General features: G+C 33.9%; 1 long non-coding RNA gene across 2 annotated transcripts; it reads left to right on the top strand.

Annotated features, from left to right (window-relative positions):
- The first annotated feature begins 1479 nt into the window (after positions 1–1479).
- On the top strand, positions 1480–4328 carry LOC127150289 (uncharacterized). Of its 2 annotated transcripts, none has more exons than XR_007822534.1 (6): positions 1480–1752; positions 1949–2031; positions 2111–2284; positions 3233–3317; positions 3448–3590; positions 3970–4328. It is a non-coding gene; the product is annotated as an uncharacterized LOC127150289 (long non-coding RNA). The 2 variants fall into 2 exon arrangements; XR_007822535.1 differs by having other exon boundaries at positions 1485–1752; positions 3494–3590.
- Positions 4329–7213: the final 2885 nt, after the last annotated feature.

Below are 7213 nucleotides of genomic sequence, written 5' to 3'. Positions count from 1 at the left end.
TTTGGTTGTTTGTTCGTCTCCCTCATTGCTCCATTTGCGTTTTCTGTATCATTTTTTCCTTGATTCGACCGTTGCATTTTGCCAATGAAAAATACAAACCCCCATTTCTTGAGGCCAAATCTCTATCTACATTTCTCTTACCCGTCTCTCTCAGTCCTGAAAGTCATACTCATGTTTGTTGAAGGCGACCCTTCAAAGGCGTTGCTTCCAAACATGTTTTGCTTTTCGGATCTATGGGTTTTGCCTCCAAACACGTTTTGTTAAAGGAAACCCTCGAATTTTCTCCTTACGGCTCGAGGTTCCATTGTTGCCGCTCGGAGTTTTCCATGTCGTTTCGAGTTTTCCTTCACTGATAAGACAAACACTCCACACCGTTGTCTGGCAATGGATGTCGATCAAGCTTGGTAGGGAGGTATTGGACTCTTTTGAATCCATTTTTTTCAACATAAGCCGATGATGAGTTCGGTGATGAGTTCGTAATGTTTTGAATACAATATGGTTTTTATATTCCATATATATGTGTGTGTGTTTGCATTCTGTTTTCTGTTATGGTTTACTTTGGGTATGTTGAAGAGTTCTCATTGTTTTCAATAATGTCTGGCTTTTCTTTTCCATATTGGATTCTGTTATGATTTACTTTCGGTATGCTCTACTTTCTTTTGACCTTCGACTCTGTCCTGTTCAATGCTTTACATAGTTTTGTTCATAAATTATGTTGGCAATGGCTTATACGTTTCCTCATATTGACCCAAACTTTCATTTCCTATCAATTATGCTGCTTGATTTCTTCTTTCCATATTATGTTATTTGAAGTTTTTTACAAACTTTTCTTGCATCACTGATCTTTTGGGGAACATATGTGGTTGCATACAATCTCTCAGTTGCAGATTGTTTTGTCTCTTCCATCTGTTCGGATTATTTCGTTTTGGTGTAACTTCCAGTACATAGGCTTTGACTGTTTGGACTTTCCTATGCTTTTAGTCTGTTATTGCATATATTCCCTGCCTTTTAGTCTTTTATTGTATTGATGTATGTTGCAGTGTATTACTTGCCTCTCTATTTTTTGGTTTGTGTTTATTAAAGGGCGCATCATAACTTTCCCCATCTTCCCCTATATATACACCACGTTTCCTCTTTTCATTTATCACTTCCACTTCTCATGTTTCCTTGCATTCTTTTCTCTGTTTGTATATTCTCCTTGGTTAGGTATTTTTTTTCTCATTCTCCTTTTAATCTACCTTTTTTTTGTATGTACTTACCATGTTTTCCTCTATTGTATTCATGTTCTCACTAGAACAAATCTGGCCTTTAATGTCGGTTGGAAAAAATGAAAAAAGAGCTTTAATGTCGTTTTTGAAAATGCGGATGTTTAATGTCGGTTTTAAGCCGACATTAAAGCTGGAGCTTTAATGTCGGTTTAAAACCGACATTAAACATCCTTGTTTTGAAAAGCGACATTAAAGCTCCTTTTTAATTTTAATTTTAATTTTTTATTTTATAAAAAATGACTTTCTCTCTCTTACTTTACTCTTTCTCAATCACCCACACGATTTCATCCTTCCAATTTCTTCTTCACTCCTCATTCTCATCTAACAATCTTCCCTTTCTTCTCCGAAGAGTCGCTGGCACCACCACCACCATCGTCCCTCGTGCCCAGCTCGTGCCCGCCACCACCGCCGTCACTCCTCACTTTCTTCAAACACTGATGTTGCTTTGGGGTTTTTTGCTTTGGGGTTGTCGACGAAAAGAATGGTAAGTTTGAATTGGGAATTTTGCTTACTCTTTCATCACTGTATGTTGCTTTATGTAAACTTAATTCTTTTGAAAGACTAATTTTCAGTTTCATGGGGTTTGCGGATACTGATTTATCACCAACATTTTCTTTTTTCTCAAAATGTGAAGCTGTGAGCATCAAACATGTTTGTTAATTTTCAGATTCTTGTTGCAGATCCGTTTTCTATGGCACCCCAAAAAGCACTTGAAAGTATTGGAAAAACATTGAGTGTACAGTATGAGAGGTGGCAACCCAGGGTGGAGACCATTATGCCCAGAACTTTGTCTGATTTACTGTATTGCTAGTCTATATCCTAACTTGATGATGTGTATGCAGGCCCGTTATAAAGTTCAGCTGGATCCCACTGTGGAAGAGGTAAAAAAGCTTTGTAGTACATGTCGCAAGTATGCAAAGACTGAACGGGTTCTCTTCCATTATGTTTAAATATTAGTGTTGATCCACCTGATGTAATTAAGATTTCACCTTGTGCCAGAATGGAGTGCTGGATAGGTAGATATTTTACACCATTACTACTCTTTTTCTTGAACTTTTGCTTTTATTTGAGTTTTATGTGATTATCGTATTTCACTAAGGGTGCATTTGGTTGGGGGATTTTGGAGGGGGGAATGGGCACGGGCATTTGAAGCCTGTGTTTTTTTTCATGGTTTTGTTTTACTTTCCTAGGAAAATCATTTTCCAATGCATCCATAATGAAGTTGAAGTTGGATTTTCTTTTACCTTATAAAATGGTGGGTTTTAGAAAATTCCTTCCTTTTCAGTTACTCTTTTTCTTTGTCACTGATTTTTTAATCGATTACTTTCTTCTTCTTCAACTTTTGCTTCTTCTCCTCCTCCATGCTGCTGGCTTTTCTTGCCATCACTCTTCTTCCTTCTTCTTTGCCTTCACCTTTTCAAGGCCTTCTAGGGCTTCTTTTCTTTTTTCTACAAAAAAACGTCTGATGCAATCATTAAATCTATTTGTTTTTGTTTTATTTATTTTGAAGAATTTGAATGAGTTAAGTTTTAGATGTGATTTGATGACAAAACCTGGGCTTTATCTATTTCAAATGTCCTTCCTCATTTTCCTAACCAAAATCTCCAAATCTCCAAATCCAAATCCTTCCCCACTATTTTCTCACTGCTTGGATAAAATCACAGCCCCTGATGTAAATGCTTTTGCCAAGAACATGGGAAAGACAGCTATTACGTGGAAGTTAAATTTCTGATAACTACTTGCACAAATTAAAAAAAGAATCACAACTTTTCTATATGTAAATTGGAGATTTATTCCTAGAAAATTGGATACCATTGCCATTTAACCAAACACTATTTCCTTATATCCCAGGTATCATATTCCCCGACATTCTTAATTCCCTGGCATTTATAAAACCTTAAATCAAACGACCCCTAATTTTTTCATCTTAATGATTTTCTGTTTAACATCCCCTTACCTATTAGTGATCTGGATTCATGGTTGAAGACACCTTCCATTTACGTGTTCGACTGTTCTGCTGCTGGGATGATAGTCAATGCCTTCACTGAGGTACTTACTGTCTTCTATTTATTTTATTTGTACTAATTTATCATCATCAGGAGTGATATTTTTCATTTTCTTTTCATAAGATTCATGATGTTCATACTCTTAATTACATCAATATCATTCTTTTTTATAGCTTCACGATCCCTCTGGATTAACGAGGGACTGCATTTTGCTTGCAGCATGTGAATAACATGAAACTCTTCCCCAAAGAGCTGAATTTCCTGCAGATGTTTTTACCTCTTGCCTTACAACACCAATCAAGATGGCCTTGAGATGGTGAACTTATTCTCATTCATTTATCTTGAACAATGCCACTTTATATTCTGAAGTGTCTGAATCTTAGATATTAACTGGTTTCATTACTTTGTTTATGAAACACAGAAAAAATTCTTTTATGACCTACATTGTTGAATTCTTGAAGATTAGGTCTAATTTATAAATTCAAGAACTGTTAGTTTAGTTTTTCAACTGCCTGACCTATGTAGACTAGGGTAGGCTTTTCTCGAAATTGATATAACTGCATATATAAATCTTCAATGGAAAATAGCTAAAGGTTCAATATACCTATGAAAGAAATTCGAATTATTTGTTGTCAACTGTGGTGTGGTTTTTATAGTCATTTTTCTTAGCTGATTCTTGAGTGACTTGGTTTCAGGTTATTCGAGCTCGGTTGCTACAGTTCAGGAAGAGGAATGTCAAGCCCTTGCTGCATTTGGTGCCTGTTTCCAATATTAATAATTGTTTGAAGAAGCATTTTCGAGACCTTTAAAATGTCGTGATCTTTGAATTTATATAATTCTGTTTGGTTGCAATTAATTTTACAAGCGTGTTTTCATTGTTGGTGGAATCAGACTTGAATAATATGGGATTTATGTGCTTTAAGATATGAATGGGATTTATTGTTGCTTTAAGATATGAATGGGATTTATGTGCAAGTGCTAATAGCATTTTCATTGTTGGTGGAATCAGACTTGAATAATATGGTTTCCTACGTAATGTGACTTGTAGTTTCAAGTTTGTAGTTAATTTCACTTGTTGGATTCAATGTTGGTTTATAAAAAATGGACAATAATACAACAATTAAATAAATATAAATTTCTAAAAATGGACAAAAACAAGCCTTTGATGTCGGTTTTAAACTGACATTATTGGCCTCTTTAATGTCGGTTTTAAACCGACATTAAAGCCAAACCGACATTAAAGGGCTCCAATAACACTATCAAAGATGTCGGTTGAAAACCGACATTAAAGGCCTTTAATGTCGTTTTTAAACCGACATTAAAGAGGCCTTTAATGTCGTTTTTAAACCGACATTAAAGCCCAACCGACATTAAAGGCCTTTAATAACGCTCGCAAAGATGTCGGTTGTCAAGTGACATTAAAGGCCTTTAATGTCGGTTTTAAACCGACATTAAAGGCCAAAATTCTTGTAGTGTCTCCTTATATGCTTCTGTCCTCCTTGCTTACTTCCTTCTATATTTCTAATGTATTAGCATTGTCCATCCCGTTGTTTGTTATTTTCTATTTAGCGCATTCTGTTTATTCGTCTATCTTTGTTGTGTTTTTTCCATTCTCATTGATGTTTCAACTACTATGAAATTCTGTTCATTATTTTGAATGGATTTCAAAACTCTGAGGCTGCCAATTTGAAAAAAAGTTTCATTTTCTTATCCTTTCCATGCAAATTTTTAATAGCTTTACGCATTTGCTATTCATTTGGGGTCCTATTGGTCGTCATAGAAGATATGTATACGTAATATTCTTTCCATTCTTTTCTTTCATATTGTGTCTTATGTACAAATCTTAACAATGTTGTTTATCTTATGCAGGACGTCCCCATTCACGAGGATACTCTTCTAAGAGGTACTATTCTAATGGCCGTTTGTAGGCATTATTTTGTTATTTTCATATTTTATGGTTAGTTACCCATATTTTCATAACTTCAATTTTTGTCTTGTAATTTTCTTTTTACTGGGTTTTGTATAAATTTATTAAATTTTCTTTTTACTGGATTTTGTATAAATTTATTAGTGCACATTTTGTTGAACATATTTATTATGCTTCAGTATATGCACTCTTTATTTTAAAAATCTTTTTTACCTGTTTTTTTTAATATGCAGAATCAATATATGTTTTTCTAAAACTACTATCTCCATACTATGCATTTAACAACTATGAATGAAATTAGTGTAACAATATTGAAGATACATATAGCACAATAATCGAGTAATGTATTGTTAAAATTAATAAACGTAAAATACTATTTTTCATAATAAATAACAATTTACATTACTCTTTACCATGATCATTTGAAACATGTAAATGACGGGCCATACTATGTTACAAAGTGAATCAAATAAAATTCCAATTTCTTAACAAGAAAAATTTCATAAAGTATACACATGGTAATTCTTCCTAATTATTTCATACCATGAAATAAATATGTGAAATGAATGTTCACATTTTCAAATTGAACCCCAATTTGTTATTTTAATTTGTTTTAAACAAGTTTTTAGTGTAATTTGTTTTAATTTCTTTATACTAGTTTTCATAAACTTTGTGACTCACTAAATTAAGCAATTTTCACGTGTAAAAAAAATATCTTCACGGTTCGTTTAATTGTAATTTCTTAAATGCGAAGAAAATATTGCATTCATTATCAAACTTAATTGTATAACTTTTTTCACAAATCTCACCTGTATTTTTGTAGGTAATTTACAATAAGGTAATTTAATTGGAAACTCAATTTAGTATAACTTTTCATATTGTTAAGAAACTGCTTTAGGATTGAAACATGCTCATGTGTGTTTTGTTAAGTTAATTTAGTCCAAGTTTGTTCCTATTTCTTAGGAATTAGTTATTCATGATTTGTAATCATGGAGAAAGTCTAGAGTCATGTTGTTAGTGGAGAAAGTTTAGGGTCATGTTGTTAGTGGAGAAAGTTTAGGGTCATGTTGTTAGTGGGTAGTTATTTTTTAAGATTTTAAATATTGTATTTTTCTTTGAATGTATGTTGAATGAATTTGTCTTCAATTTGCCATTGCAATATTTATTTTTACTCTAGAAAATAACAATTGGTATCAAAGCTCTCTTCTTAAGGGATCTGTGAGTGTGAGTGAAGTTGTTGTGTCATGGACGCCTTCTCCATTGATATTTGATGGAAACAACTACCAAGTTTGGGCAGTTCGTATGGAAGCTTATATGGAAGCTTTGGATATTTGGGAAGCAGTGCAAGAGGATTATGAAATTCCTACTCTTCCAGACAATCCTACCATGGCACAAATCAAAGCGCAAAAGGAGAAGAAGACAAGGAAATCCAAGGCAAAGGCATGTTTGTTTGTTGCAGTCTCATCTACTATCTTCACTAGAATTATGACTCTGAGATCAGCATATGAGATATGGAATTATCTCAAGTCAGAGTATGAGGGAGATGAAAGAATCAAAGGAATGGGTGTGCTAAACTTGATTCGAGAATACAAGTTATAGAAGATGAAGGAAACAGAATCAATTAAAGAGTATTCTGTTAGGTTATTGGACATTGCAAACCAAATCAGATTACTTGGTTCTGAGTTCAAGGACTCAAGAATTGTAGAAAAAATTCTTGTATCAGTACCTGAAAAATTTGAGGCATCTATTTCTGCCTTAGAAAATACCAAAGATTTGACTCAAATCACTCTTGCAAGATACTCAATGCTTTGCAAGCGCAGGAACAAAGAAGAGCCATGAGGCAAGAAGGTGCTGTTGAAGGAGCCTTGCCAGCGAAGCATCATAAGAACGTTAGGAACAATAAGAAGAAGTTTTTCAAGAAGAATCAAATTTCTACTAGAGAATCTTCAGCTTACAACAAAGCAGGAGTCAAGAAGGGATCCTATCCTCCCTGTTCACATTGCAATAAACAG

The sequence above is a fragment of the Cucumis melo genome, chromosome 7, assembly GCF_025177605.1.
Source record: "Cucumis melo cultivar AY chromosome 7, USDA_Cmelo_AY_1.0, whole genome shotgun sequence".
Classification (NCBI taxonomy): Eukaryota; Viridiplantae; Streptophyta; class Magnoliopsida; order Cucurbitales; family Cucurbitaceae; genus Cucumis; species Cucumis melo.
This window is presented reverse-complemented; position numbering and strand designations above follow the sequence as displayed.